We start from the raw sequence: 15553 nt of genomic DNA, 5'->3' as shown, positions 1-15553 counted from the left end.
AGTGTCTGAAGCCAGATTTGAACCTAGGACCTCCCTTCTCTAGGACTGGCTCTCAATCCACTGAGCTACTCTGCTACCCCTGAAACTAATTTTTTTTAAAATGAATGTTAAATTTGTTAAAATTTTAAAAATGTTAAAATTTTAAAAAATGTTAAAATTTTCTTTTCAGAGGTGATTAGGGGAAAATAAAATATTATTAAAAAACATTGGGTTATTTGAATACCATGACCCAAAAAGGAGTCTAGACATTATGCCTTGGGAAATCTTAAAAGAAAATTGTTCAGTCATGGACTTCTCCATTAGTGGCAGTGTAATGTCCCTGCACAATCTGCAGGGATCAAGGAGAAAAAACACTATCCATAAGCAGAGGACAAACTGAGGGAGTAGAAACACCGAGGAAAAGCAACTGCCTGACTACAATGGCTGAGGGGACATGACAGAGGAGAGACTCTAAACGAACACTCTAATGCAAATATTAACAACATGGCAATGGGTTCGAATCAAGAACACATGTGATACCCAGTGGAATCACGCGTCGGCCACAGGGGGTGAGAGGGAGGAAAAGAAAATTATCTTTGTCTTTAATGAAAAATGCATGGAAATGATCAAATAAAATACTATAAAATTTAAAAAAAAGATAGAAAAAAAAAGAAAAAAGAAAATTGTTCAGGTCTTTTAGACCAGAGGGCAAAATGGAAACAAAGAATTAACTAGAAGAATTCTTCTGGGGAAAACAATCCAAGTGAAATCTAGAAACATTATAGTCAAAATCCAGAGCACTGAGAAAAAAATATAGTGTAAGCAGCCAGAAAGAAAGAATTCAGGTAATAAGTAGCCACAATAAAGCAGCAGAGAGATTGTATATGATATTTCAGAAAGTGAAGGATATAGCATATAGTCAAGAATAACTTACACAGCATATAATCCTATAGGAAAAATAGGCATTTAAGTAAATAGAGCATTTCCAAGAACTCCTGGTAGAAGAGTCAGAGCTGTGTAGAAACTTTTGAGTTCAAACAGGGAAGTTAAGAGAAACATAAAAAAGTAAACAAAAATAAGCCATCAAAAGAGACTAAATGAGGATAAATGCTTGTATTTAAATATGGGGAGATGATACATGTGCCCTCTCTGAACCTTATTATCATCAGGGGTCACAGAAGGAATCTAATTAGACAAGGCATAGATGTGGTTCTATTATTATAGAGAAGACTAGAAAGAGATCCTCCTTGGTTCTTGGGATGGGGGTAGGGTGTTAGAGAGAAAATGGAAGGGAAGGAAAATTTCTATCACACTAGTAGATACTTATAAAAACAAGGAGATGGTGGTGATGGACACTTGAACCTCACTCATTTAAACTAATCAAAGGAGGGAAGAATACAGATGTACATGCAAAGTTGGATACTAGAATACATTTTATTAAATGGGGGGAGAAAAGGGAAGAAGGGGAAATTAGAGAGAAGGCAAATCCTAATGGAAAAAAAAACCTTTAAATAAGGACTATTAAAATATTTGTAGCTCTTTCTGATGTGGCAAAGAATGAGAATCTGGGAGGGAATATATCAGTTGGAGAATGATTGAACTAGTTATGCTATATAAATGTGACAGAGTACTATTACACTATAAAAATAATGATGGGAATATGAACTAATGCAGAGTGAAGGAAATAGAACCAGAAAAAACTATAACAATATGGTAAAGACAACTTTAAAAAATTAAGAATTTTGATTAGTATAATGAACAACTATGATTATGATCTTACAGTATTAATGATTCACTTTTTGATAAAGAAGAGGAGTCACACCAGCAAAAACAGGACATACTTTTTGGACATGACCAATGTAGAAATTTGTTTTGCTTAACTACATATGTTTCTAAAAGAGGTTTATTCTTCTCTCTTTTTCATGGGATACGGTGAGAGTAATGGGGGTAGAAGGAAAAGAATCAGGATTTTTACCAATTGTCATATATATGTAATTATAAAAATTAACAAATATCATAATGTAAAAATTACCTTAAAAGTAAGGTATTAAGTTAGAAATACACAAAAATTGGTATAAAATATAATTTAGAGATTCCACAAAGAGAATCAAACTATTATAAGAACTTCATATATAATAAACTACTAGGATTAATAAAATAATGTTGAAAGGAATGATTGCTTAAATGTTATTGTGGCAGAGGTACAAATAATTGACTCATAAAATTGTAACACATTTATATATCCTTTGGGGCTTTGTAGAATTCTTTCTTCATAACCATTCTTCTAGGCAGAAAGGGAAATTATTTATTTTTTTCCTTTTTGTCAATCAAGAAGCTGAGGCTCAGAGTGGTAAAGTTATACATAGTTAGTTTACATTGGACCTGTGATGCAAACTCAGTCTCTTAATACTCTATTTTGGTGCTCTTTATGCAACAAAAAGTGTTACTATAAAGTTTTTTGTAGATATATGTTATTTCACTATCTGAGCTTTTGGAGAATATTTCTAATAGTAACATTGCTAGATCACAGAGTACACATAGTTGGGTAATTCTTTGGTAGAGTTCCAAATTGCTTTGCACAGAATGGTGGGATCAACCATGACTCCACCAAATGTACCTTGCTGAGTCTGCCCTTCCTTGTCCCCTCCAACAATACTCTTTTCATTATACATGTTGCCTCTGTTGGTAGCCATCTTTATTTTAGTTTGGAGGCACCCCAAAATCATTAATTCTAGAACTATAGGATATGGGTTTAAATCCTTCCTCTGCCATCTGCTTACTCCTTGTATGATCATAAATCTTTTAACATATCTAAAATGAAGCAGTTGAGTTAGAGGGCTTCTTGGGTCCTTTCTGTCCCTGAAGCTATGATTTTATGCTCTTTGGGATTAAATGAATAGCCTTTAGATTTGCCTTTTAAATCCTTTCTCAGACAATCTCTAATCCATCTTTCCACCTTTCCTTTAAAGAACTTTATTTTCAATTCAAACTGAGTGACCTTCTTGCTGTTCCTTACACATGAATCTCCCCATCTCTGTGCCTTTACATGGCCTATCTGCCAAACCTGGACTATACTCTTTCTTTATTTCCATTTCTTAGAATTCCTAGTTTCCTCCAAAGCTCAACTCAAGCACCATTGTCTATATGAGACCTTTCCTCATCGAGCTTCACTAGCAGTCACTGTGTTAATGTCATTTTCCAAGATGGCTTTGTATTGATTTTGTATAGGATTTATATGTGTTATATATTGTCTCTTCTAAAAGAATGTGAGCTCCTTGAGGACTGAAGCTCTTCATTTTTGTCTTTGTATTCCAAGCACCTACCACAGTGCTTGGAAGTAGGTAAACATGGGATAAATACTTGTTGATTCATTAATTGATCAGTTAATGCTATAATTCATATAGTGCATCATATACCTGATAAATTCCAAATATAATCCCATAATTATACATGGGAGATCCTAAATAAATATTTGCAACATTTAAATCAATGGAAAGGGTTGGCAAGTTAAAAAATAATATATAGGAGAAAAAACTGGAAGGATACCAAATAATAGCATATTTATTTCCGTTATGGAGGAAAGATTAATTTACAACTTCTGAGAAAATGAACAATCCCATCAGAGACAAGATCAATGTGCTAAATTATGTAAAAAAAAGACCTTCTGATTGAAAACAATAATAAATATCAGTACAATAGTGAAAGAATGTGGGGAAAACACATGCCATAAGCAATTGATAAATATTTACAATACAAAATATATAAAGTGCTACACAAAAAGATATAAGGCCAATAAGTAGATTCTATCCAATTAGTAATTAAAGGAGACAAATGGTTTATGCTTTGGGAAAAATAGACAGTAAGTCATTTTGAACATCAGCAGAAATACAAATAAGTAAATTTCAGGTGCAATTATACACATATTAAACTACCAAAACCAAATAAAAACAATAATACTCTAACATAAAGCCCCAAAGAAGCAGATATTTGTTATCATTACTGGTGGTATATAAATTGGTCTAGTCCTGTAAGAAGATCTATAAAACTATTTTTATCCTTTGATCTCATAATTCTATCATGGGGGAACCTACCCATTAGAAAGTAAACTTTTTGAGAGCAGAGACTCTTCTGTTTTTGTCTTTTTATGCTTAGTAAATGTTTATTGAATTGAAATTACCAGCAACCCCACCACTCTAACCAAAGCCAATCTATTTTGAACATGTTGAATTTTTCTGCTAGCATTTCTAGGTAAACTATGCCTATATATAGGAATGTTCATATGAAATAATGTTGCTTTAAAAACAGAACACAGGAAAGTATTTTGCATACTGATTCTGAATATGCAAAACATCCATTTACCCATTTGTATATAATGTTGCCTAATTTCTTAGTATAGAAGGAGAAGAGAGGAAAGGAAGCAGTGAAGGAACAGGAAGAATGAAGAATACCAAGAAGGAAAAAGAAGCAAGAGGGAAGAGAGAAGGAAAAGAAGGGGAAAGAAAAAAGGGAGAAGGGAAAAGTTAAGAAGAGAAAAGGAAGGAGACAAAAGAAGATAAGAATAGGAAATTAGCAATCAGTAGTTTTAGTAGGATTAATAAAATTTGTAAATTTTACTGTACCAGACAATAAGCTGAACACTGGGGACACACATACACACACAAAGACAAAAGAAAATTCCTGCCCTCAAGGGGAAATCTAATTTGTTGTTGATTTATATATATATATATAATATACATTTATATATACATATACACATATCTCAGTTAATATGTGAAGTATGTATGAGTATGTATAAATTGTGTAAAGATTATTATTTAGAGATATATGTCTGCTCTATCTCAAATTAAACCACAGAAAAGCTTTTATGAAGATAAAAAATTAAAGATCTCTCCTCGATCATTGATGATCTCTTTCATTGTCATTAATTCCCAGAAAGGGCCACTAGGTGACACAGTGGATAGAGCACTAGGTCTGAAGGCAGGAAAACTCATCTTCCTGAGTTCAAATCTGATCTCAGGCATTTACTAGCTATGTAATCCCAGGCAAATCACTTAACTCTCATTGCCTGAGCTCATCATCTGTAGAATAAGTTAGAGAAGGAAATGGCAAACATTCAAGTATCTTTGCCTAGAAAATCCCAAATTGGTTCATGAAAAGTTGAATACTACTAAATAACAAACAAAAAATGCTCAAGTAAGAAACAAAGTTCATGTAGACTAAGCTAGACTCAATATAAAAAAAAAAGTTCTAGATTTCCACAAGGAGGTTCTAATGAGAATCTGAAAGTAGATGTTTCAAAGTAAGTTAAAAAAAAAAGATATCCATGACTCAAGGATCATTAAAGATTAATCATGAAATAAGATGAGTAAACTACAAAATATGGATCTGGTGTCAAAACACATGAGGAATAAACTATTTTGAAATCTGGAAAGTACATCTGGGAAATAAGAATGAAAGACATTTCAGTTTCTACTTGCTGACTACAGATCCATAGACCTCCTTTGGAGCCTCTATGTACAGAGTGCTCTCCTGGGGACTCCTGGCCACATGCTCAATGTGAGGTATTTGGTAATGCACCCCTACCTTGGCTAAACTTCTGTCACTTAATGACCTAACATATTAGTTAGGAAGAGAGACCCAATTAAGAATGAGAAGAAAAATATGGAAAATTAAGAATAAGATAATAAGATATATACATGTATATATATATATATATATATATATAGTGCATAAGCAGCCAGTCTTGGATGGAGCCAGTTCATGTCCCACATCTGACATCCAGGCTTTTTGGTCTTGTAGAAGTCGCATTAAACCTCTCCATGCCTCTGGCAGCTCTCTAAAACTATAAACTGAACAACTGTTAATCTGAATTAATTGAGGGAATTTCCTTGATGGTCAGCTCCCTACACTGATAAAAATCAAAGGAACAGATTAAAAAGCAAGACAACAATATAACGGTTGTCACAAGGGAGTAGTGCATGATTAATCACCAAAATGAACAAAACAGAATACTTCTGTGAATTCAGAAGAGAGAGCAGTTGTTGTGAGCAGGGAAGACTCTACTATGATTTAAAGGATGTATAGATTAGAGTAAGGGAGGGCACTTCAGGGAAGAAATCTGGTGAACAAAGAGAGAGAGAGAGAGAGAGAGAGAGAGAGAGTCCTATTTTCAATGTACCATTATGATCACTGAGGTAACATAGAAATGAGTTGGTGGTCAAGTCTTATATCTTGTTATTTAGTCTTCTAATCTTTCCCAGAAAGACAAATGGGAGCTAATTTGTCAGCTTTTTTGTTCATGGTTTGAACTACTTTGCTAGGGACACAGCAAACATTTTGAGAAATGAATCAAAAGACTGTCTAACTGTGGTGCAACTTCCCTCTAAGCCCCAATATGTTCCAGTGAAAAGCCTTACTCTCCCCTTTTCCTCTTTGGTAGGTTCTTGAAGCCTGGCTCCCATGAATTACAAAAGGCATTCCTCAGATTCCCACAGCAATAATGCCTGAAGCTGAGAAGGGCTCTTTTGCCTCTTCAGCAGTGAGTACCAATCTAGAAACTAGGAAATCAGAGTCAATTTTTCCCATAACAATACCAGTTAAGTCTTGGCAAGGTAGACATAAAGAGCAACTCTACTTCTAAGAATCTTCATGTGAAAAGCATGGTCACCTCCAATCTTCTTACAAAGGGGAGAGCAGCTCTTAAAAGGAGAATCCCAGCTAGTGAAATGCTTACAAAAAGAGGTTTTATTGTCTTCATTTTCACCAGGCTCTATTTTATAAAATCCAGAGATGCATCACTGACTCAGTTCTTACCAAATGAGGTTGGAATCCCTAATCAACTTCCCACCTCCTCCTAGCAGGTAGGAATAAGGAAGGACCTATCCTTTTCATTGTAGGACAAGCACACAGTTTTAAGTTCGTAGGATCATGATTTGAGAACTAGAAAAGGCTTTGTAGGTCATCTATTCTAGGCACTATCATTTAAAGCTGACAGAACCTAGGACATGGGAGGCTAAAGGACTAGTAAGAACTAGTAAGTATCCTGGGCAGAATCAGAATCCAGGTCTTCCTGTTTAAAAGGCTCAGTCTCTCCATTATTACACCATGCCAGCCTCTCAAAAAATTATAATTCCAAGAGACCTTATAGACAATCCAATTTAACCACCTAAATTTAAGAAGCTGAATATTTTGCCCCAGGGCCCATAGCTAGGAAGTGACACTGATGAGATTTGAAGCCAGGTTCTCTGACTCCAAATTCTTCCCAGATTCCATTGAACCACACTGCTTCCTTGAGACTGCTGTTGTTTCTTAACTCCAGACAAGTGTCTTTCATATTTGGACTACATGGCCACAGAGATACATTCTAATGCTCAAATTTATGATTTGGTGCAGTTGGACTAAATTATCTCTAAAGTCTCATTGAAATCTAAATCAATAATCCTATGAACTAATAAACTCCATCCTTTCCTCTCCTTTCTAGAAACACCTATAATAAAGACAAGTCTCCCTGACTAACTTACCCAACAACGTGTGGACCTGGAGAACAGTCCCAGAATGATAGACCCGTAAAGGTGGAGATCCTCATTCAGGAAACAACATGGACATTCAGGAAACAGGAGAGCACCAGAGGAAGGATGGAGAAAGCCAAAATCCATGAGGCTTCATTGATTATTGCCTGAGAATAAACTGAGGGAGTTGATAGAACAAGATAATATCCTGTTGTGAATGGGATGTCTGATTAGTGGATTAGACAGAAAGGCTGCAGGACTTAATCTTCTCTACCCTTCTTACACCCAAAGGAGATCCTTTCTCTACTCAAAAGAAGGGACTTCTTTCCAGGGATTCTGTTCCAAAAGGTTGTTTTTTTAACTCTTCCCTTTGCTCCCCCAAAAATGGAAATCCCTAGATTCAGTGTTAATTCACTTGTATTCAGATTCTATTCTAATCTGTTTTTTTTTTCCTAAATCACTTTAGGCAAGTTTCATGATCACTTTCTGATCTTCAGATCCTGTTCTATAAAATGAAAGAGTTGAATTCGATGGTTGCTAAAAGTCCCTTCCATTTCTTGAGCTATAATGATCTTTGTGGCTTTGTTTCACCATGTCCAACTCTTCATGACCCCATTTGGGGTTTTCTTGGCAAAGATTCTAGAGTAGTTTGCCATTTCCTTCTCCAACTCATTTTGTAGATGAGGAATCGGAAGCAAACCAGGCGAAGCGACTTTCACAGTCACACAGCTAGTAAGTGTCTGACACCAGACTTGAACTCAAGAAGATGAATCTCATGATTTCAGGTCTAGCAGTTTATCTATTGTACCATCTAGATACCCAGTCATTTATTATCTATTCCTATGCTACTCTAATTCCAAATAAATGGTCTACTTTAAAACTGGGTATTCTTGGAACTTTCTGTTAACATGCTTCAAATGGAGTTCTAGGTAATCTCAGAGGTGTTCCTGAAAACTCAAACCAATTGAGGCACCTTATTTCTAAAATATTACAAATGGAACCAAGTTAACCACAGGAACCTCCTAGTACAGGAAAAAGTAGGCTGCATACCTTTCTCTAGTCTCAAAGGATCGCAGGACCATAGATTTAAAGCCAAAAGGCACATAAGAGCACACTCTCATCATTTTACATCTGAGAAACTGAATCATAGAGAAGTTAAATGATTTTCTCAGGGCCTGACATTTCTTATAAGTTTCTATACAAGTCACTTAATCTCTATGTGCCTAGACTGAATCATCTGTAAAACAAGGGGGATAGACTTGATAGCCTTTGGGATCACTTCCTACCTTCTAAATCTACATTATCAAAATTTATTTCCTGCAGTTTAAAATCCTACAGCCCAAATCATCTTCCTTTACTGCTGCTAAGACTAGACTATCACTGGACCCAACTGCCTTTGTAATAAAGTATACATTTCATAATCTGACATGTAAAGCCCTATACAATATGGCCCCATCTATATTTCCCTACCTCATCCCTTAATAATCTCCTAATCACTGTATTCCAAATATTCCTTTTGATTTCCTCCCTCCGTATCATTGCTCCTGCCATCTCCATTTCCTCTATTGCCTTGCCTCTGTCTCTACATTCTGAAACCCTATTTATAATTTCAGGCCAAATATAAATACTATCTCTTTCACAAAGCCTTCTCTGATCACCCTAATCAGAAAGTGATTATTCTAATTTGTTTTCTCTTCATAGCAGCTCCTTAAGGGCACAGACTGGCCATTCATTTTTGTATATTCCACAACATTTACTATAATAAAATAGCTGATACTGATAAAGCACTTTAAGTTTTACAATATATTTTACCTGCATGGTCCTATTTGTCCTCCTTATCACTACCCTGATTTTATAGATGAAGAAACTGAAGCAGGTTAAGTGATTTGCCCAGGGGCATAAGGCTGATAGCTATCTGAAGTGGTATTCAAATCAAAGTCTTGCTGACTCCAACCCTGGCATCTCATCTACCACACTATTCCATGCAATCAAAAATGCATGCCAATGAATGTGTATAAATGTATGTATGCATAAATGAATGATTTAAAGAGGAAGCACAGATATAAAAACACAAATATTAGAAACTTCAACAGAATTTGCATTTCCTCATTTTGTCTTACTTAAATTCCAGTTCCTTAAAGAGAAGGAATATGTTTTGTTTCATTCTGTGCTTAGAACAGTGATCAATACATAGTTGGTGAGTAATTGATTCCTAGGAACTGCTTGAGCAAGAAACTGTTTTTAAATTGCTAGACCCAGCATTCAGGATTTGAATTCTCACTTTTCAAATTCACTTCTTAGTTTCCCTAAGTTTCCCTTTTCTTTTTGGCCTAATCTATGAAAAAATCATGTCTTTCGAATCACTTTATTTTGTAATTATTCAATAGCAGGCCTGAATGCTCCTGTTCTAAGAGCTAGGATTCTTAATGTGAGGAAGTTTTGTTTTGTTTTTTTCCCCCTCTGGGGTAACTTAGGAAAGAATGTTAAATGTCTGGAACTTTGAACTTTTTAAAGCAAAACATTGCATCGTCAAAAAATTCATTAATGTGACACTGTGTTTAAGAATGAATTGACCAAATTTTCAGGTTTCTTTCAAAATAAATGAGAAAATTCAAACATCAAGATGTTAAGAGTAATTTTGCTGCTTCGTGTTGGTTTCAATAAGTGTATTTTGGATTACTGAATATGCTGCTAAGGTCAGTGGGACCTTGTTCATACTGTCCTCCAGTAGAGCAAAAAAATCTTAACTGCACAGATGCTTCATCCAATTGACATTCTCTGCCTTAATTATGCATTTACAAATTATTGTCTTTTGAAAGGGGGGAGAAGGTTTAAAAAAATCTGATTGCACACAGTATCTTCCTTTCAACATTCTTTCAAAACATCAAGGCAGCTGTGTTTCATTTCTACATACCCAATCCTTAGAAGATTTGAGCATCCCAGTGTTCCACAGAATGCAGATCCTCCTATGGTCCTCTATGAAGAGCCTTAGCAAAGTCTTTACTGTATTAGGATTTTTACTGAAATCAATGTGGAAATTATTTTTGTGGGCATAAAGCAAAAAGTGATCAGGAATAACTTTGGCTAGTTCTCCTAAGGGTTTGAGGGATTTTAAGGGATTCAGAGAGGGAGGAAAGAAGGAAAAGGGAAAAAAAGGAATGAAGAAAAAAGGCAAATTAGGGACAGACTTTTCTCACTAAAGCAAGGAATAAACAATATCAATTATACTGATATAGCTGATTAATCTGAACATGGCATCAGGTGCTTTCTCTTGGAAATCCTAATTGCCAATGAATAAACCTAAAATGAATGAAATAAAAATCCTCTTTTTTATCACAAATAGAGTCAGTCAAATTATCAGAAAAATTCCATTTTAAAAAAAAGGCAAAACATCTAAAAGATGGAAGGATTAAACTGAATATCTCAACTTTACTATATTAAAATTTTATATTTCCTATTGAATTAACTTGAAATTCTTGGGATTACAATAATTTTTATAGAACAGAAAATTCAATCTCCCTATTACATCATTAAAGAAGTGGAAATAAATTTGTAGTTGGCATTAATCAGTTAAGAACTATATGCCCTTAAATCACTTGATATCTCTAAGATTTCATTTTGTCACCTCCAAAATTCTTCTGATTCTTATCATTAATAAGAAATTCTTGTGATTTCTTACTGCCAGTCTATGTAGCAAATACTGAGGTGCTAAGGATAATGAAAAATAAAATATGATCCTTGTCATGCTCTTAAACTCTATATATCATTTGACAGAGAGATGTTGCTACTAGATTGATACCCTAAAGAGATCAGAGGAAAAAGAAAAGGATCCACATACACAAAAATATTTGTAGGAGCTCTTATCATAGTGGCAAAGGATAAGGAAACTGAGGAGCTGCCAACCAAGTGAGAAATGGCCAAATAAGTTATGATATAATATAATATTTTATTGCATACTGTTGTGCTAGAAGAAATGATGAAGGGCTTGGTTTTAGAGAAGCCTGGAAAGACTTTTGTGAATCTCCAAAGTGAAGTGAAAAGAGTGAAGAAAATAATTTAAACAGTGACAATAATGTAAAAACAACCTTGAAAGATATAAGAATTTTAATAAAAACCACAATCAACAACAATTCTATAGGACTCATGATAAAACATGCTGCCCATCTTCTGAAAGAGTTGATAGTCTCAGAGTGTAGATTGAAAGTATAGCTTATAGAGGGTAGGAGGGAATAGAATGGCTATGTGTTCTGATTAAATATGTTTATAAAAGATTCTCTTTGTCTTGCTTTCTCAAAAGAGGAAGGGGAAGTGGGAGGGAGGGAAGGATAATAAGAATTATTGGTGGAACTAAAAATGATTTTCAAAATCAAATGAGTGCTGGAGGAAAAATTAGGTAAAAAAGAGAAAAGTAAGAAAACTATGAAAAGACAATTAGTATCTGGGGGAAAGAGGCACACAAATACCAAAGGAAATAACACATTAAAATGCAGAATTAATCAGATAGAAAAAGAGAAATAAAAATTCACTAAAGAAAACAACTTTTTAAAAAACAGGATTCATCAAATGGAAATGGGGGTATATAAGCTCATGGAAGAAAAGAATTCCTTTAAAAAATAGGATTTGGCAACTGGAAGCTAATGACTCCATGACATATCAGGAAACAATTAAGCAAAGTCAAAAGGATGAAGTAATAGAAGAAAATGTGAAATATTACACTGGAAAAAAACAAATTACCTAGAAAATAGTTTGAGAAATAATTTAAGAACTATCAGAATATGATGATGAAAGATGCTGCACAATCTATTTCAAGAAATTATCAAGGAAAACTGCTTCAATATCCTAAAATTAGAAAGTAAAATACAAGTGGAAAAAATTCCCCACCAACTGCCTGAAAGAGATCTCAAAATGAAAACTTCCAGGACTATTATAGCCAAATCCAGAGGTCCCAGGTCAAAGTGAAAATGTTTCAAGTAGCTACAAAGAAACAATTTAAATACATGGAGTCATAGTCAGGATCAACCAAGATTTAGTAGTTACCTCCTTACTGGGGCAGAGGTCTTAGAATATGATTTTCCAGAAGGCAAAAGAGCTAGGATTATAATAAGAATAAGTAACCCAGGAAAATTGAGTATAACTCTTCAAGGAAAAAAGTTGATATTTAACAAAACAGAAGACTTTCAAATATTCTAGATGAAAAGACCAGAACTGCATAGAAAATCTGGCTTTCAAATACCATACTCAAGAGAAGCATTAAAAAGGTAAACAGGAAAGAGAAGCCAGAAGAGACTCAATCAGGTTAAACTATCAATCTATGAGAAAATACACATTAACTTCTAAAAACTTTATAATTTTTAAAGGAATTACAAGGATTCTACTTTGAGAGAGAGAACAAGAGTGATTTGATTATGTTGGGATGAGCATATAAAAATGGATGGGAGAGAAAGAGGAATATTCTGGGAGAAGGAGGAAGAGAAAATAAGAATGGGGGGTGGCCAATGAAGAGTTTTAACAGGAGAGTAGAAAATGGGGTAAAATAGCAATACTTAAAACTCATTCACATCCAAATTGGTTCAGAGAAGGAATACATGCATACTCATTTGTGAATATGAATGGAATGAACTCACCTATAAAACAAAAACTTTTTGGACCATGACGCAATAAAAATCACATTCAGCAAAGAAACATGGAAACAGATTAAAAATGAATAGGACATTAAATAATCTAATCCCAAGGAATGAGTGAGTCAAAGAACAAATTATAGAAACAATCAATCATTTCATTAAGGAGAATGACAACAATGAGATAACACTCAAATTTGTAGGAAACAGCTAAACTAGTATATGGGGGGATTTATATATCTAAAAACATGCATCAATAAAAAGAAGAAAGCAGATCAGTAAATTGAGCTTGAAACTAAAAAAAAATAGGAAAAGAACAAATTAAAAATCCCCTATTAAACCACAAAATGGATATCCTGGAAATAAAAGGAGAGATGAATAAAACTAAAAGTTTTTTTAAAATCCTTTAAACTAATAAATAAAACTATGCTGGTTTTACTAAAAAAAAATCATTGGTTAATTTGATTTTTAAAAGGAAGAAGAAAGTCAAACTACCAGTATCAAAAATGGAAAGGAAATGTACAACCAATGAAGACGAAGTTAAATTAATTATGAAGAGTTATTTTGGCTATTATTTTGCTATAAAAATTGACCATCTCAATGAAATAGATGAATATTTACAAAAATGTACATTTCTAGGTAAACAGAAGAAATAGAATATTTACATAATCTTCTTTAGGAATGGAAATTGAACAAACTTAAGGGAAAAACCCCAGGACCTTATAGATTTACAAGTGAATTCTACCAATCATTTAAGAAGCAATCCCAATACTTTCTAAACTATTTTAGAGTAGGTAAATAAAGAGTCCTCCCATCTTCTTCTTATGAAATAAATATGGTTTTGATACCTAAATGAAGGAGAGCAAAATAAGAGAAAGAAAACTACAGACCAATTTCTAGAAAAAAATACTAGCAAAGAAATTACAGTGATATATCACAAAGATCATACACTATGACAATGTGGGATTTATAATGTGAATTCAGGGCTGAGTCAATATTCAGTAAACTATCCATATAATAAACCACTTTAATGACAAAAACAATAAAAAACACATGATTATCTCCAAAGATGTAGAAACGGCTTTAAAAAAATAAAATATCCATTCCTATGAAAAACACTAGAAAACATGGGAATCAATGGATGCTTACTTAAAATGATAAGTGGTATCTATCTAAAATAAAAGCAAAAATTAACTATAATGGGGAATATTACCAATAAAATCGGGGGTATTCTAAGATATCCATTATTTCCATAACTATTAAATATTGTGCTAGAAATTCTAATAATAGCAACAAGATATGAAAAATTAAAGGAATAAAATAGGAGTGAGGAAAAAAATATCACTACTTGCAGATGATATAATACTATACTTAGAGAAACCCAGAAAATCAACTAAAAGACTAGCTAAAACAATTAATGGTTTTACCAAACTTGTAGTATATTAAATTAACCAAAATAAGTCATCAGTAGTACTATATATTACCTGCAAAGCAGGAAGAAATGGAAAGAGAAATTTCATTTAAATTTACTATAAACAATATAAAATACTTGGGAATCTGCCTGCCAAGACAAACCCAGGGTCTACAAGAACAGAATTACAATACACTTTTCACACAAATACAGATCTAAAAAAATGGAGAGATATTAATTACTCCTTTGGGTTGATCTTATATAATAAAAATGACAATTTTATCTAAGTTAATTTACTTATTCTGTGTCATACAAATTAAACCTACAAAGAATTATTTTCTAGAGCTAAAAAAATTAACAAAATTCATCTGGAAGAAAAAAATGTCAAGAATATTAAGAGAATCAATGAAACAAAATGTGAAGGAAGACAGCCTCACAGTTAGTACCAGAACTCAAACTATATTACAAAATGGTAATTATCAAAACACTCTGGCATGACTAGGAAGTAGACTGGTGGATCAGTAGAATAGATTATGTCCACAATACATAGTAGTTAATGACCACAGTAACCCAATATTTGATAAATTCAGATCCAGCTTTGGGGACAAGAATTCACTGACAAAAATTGCTGGCAAAACTGGAAAGTAGTTTGGCAAAAATTAGGCATAGAACAACATTTCACTTCATAAACCAAGATACGGTCAGAATATCATAAGTAACCGAAGTGGGCATAGAAAAATGTTCCTGTCAGATCTGTGGATAAGGAAGAGTTTATGACCAAATAAGTGATAGATCATGGAAAGTAAAATGGATAATTTTGACTACATGAATTAAAATGGATTTTAAAATTTTACAAAAAACAAACTCATTCTGGCCAAAACTAGAAGGAAAACCAGAAACTTGGGGAAGCTGATAAAGGTCTCATTTCTCAAGTATAACTAATACTAAGCTAAATGTATATAAATAAGAACCATTCCCCATTTGTTAAATGGTCTTAACAGGCAACTTTCAGGAGAGGAAATCAAAGCTCTTGGAAA

At 33.6% G+C, this 15553-nt stretch overlaps 1 protein-coding gene across 2 annotated transcripts in view; it reads right to left on the bottom strand.

Annotated features, from left to right (window-relative positions):
- LHFPL3 (LHFPL tetraspan subfamily member 3) overlaps positions 1-15553 on the bottom strand; it is a 776856-nt gene that overhangs the window by 674553 nt on the left and 86750 nt on the right. The gene's annotated exons all lie outside the window — the stretch shown is intronic.

Source organism: Monodelphis domestica, chromosome 5 (genome assembly GCF_027887165.1).
Source record: "Monodelphis domestica isolate mMonDom1 chromosome 5, mMonDom1.pri, whole genome shotgun sequence".
In the NCBI taxonomy this organism is placed as follows: Eukaryota; Metazoa; Chordata; class Mammalia; order Didelphimorphia; family Didelphidae; genus Monodelphis; species Monodelphis domestica.
Note: the sequence above shows the minus strand (reverse complement) of the source record. Positions and strands in the feature narration are given on the sequence as shown.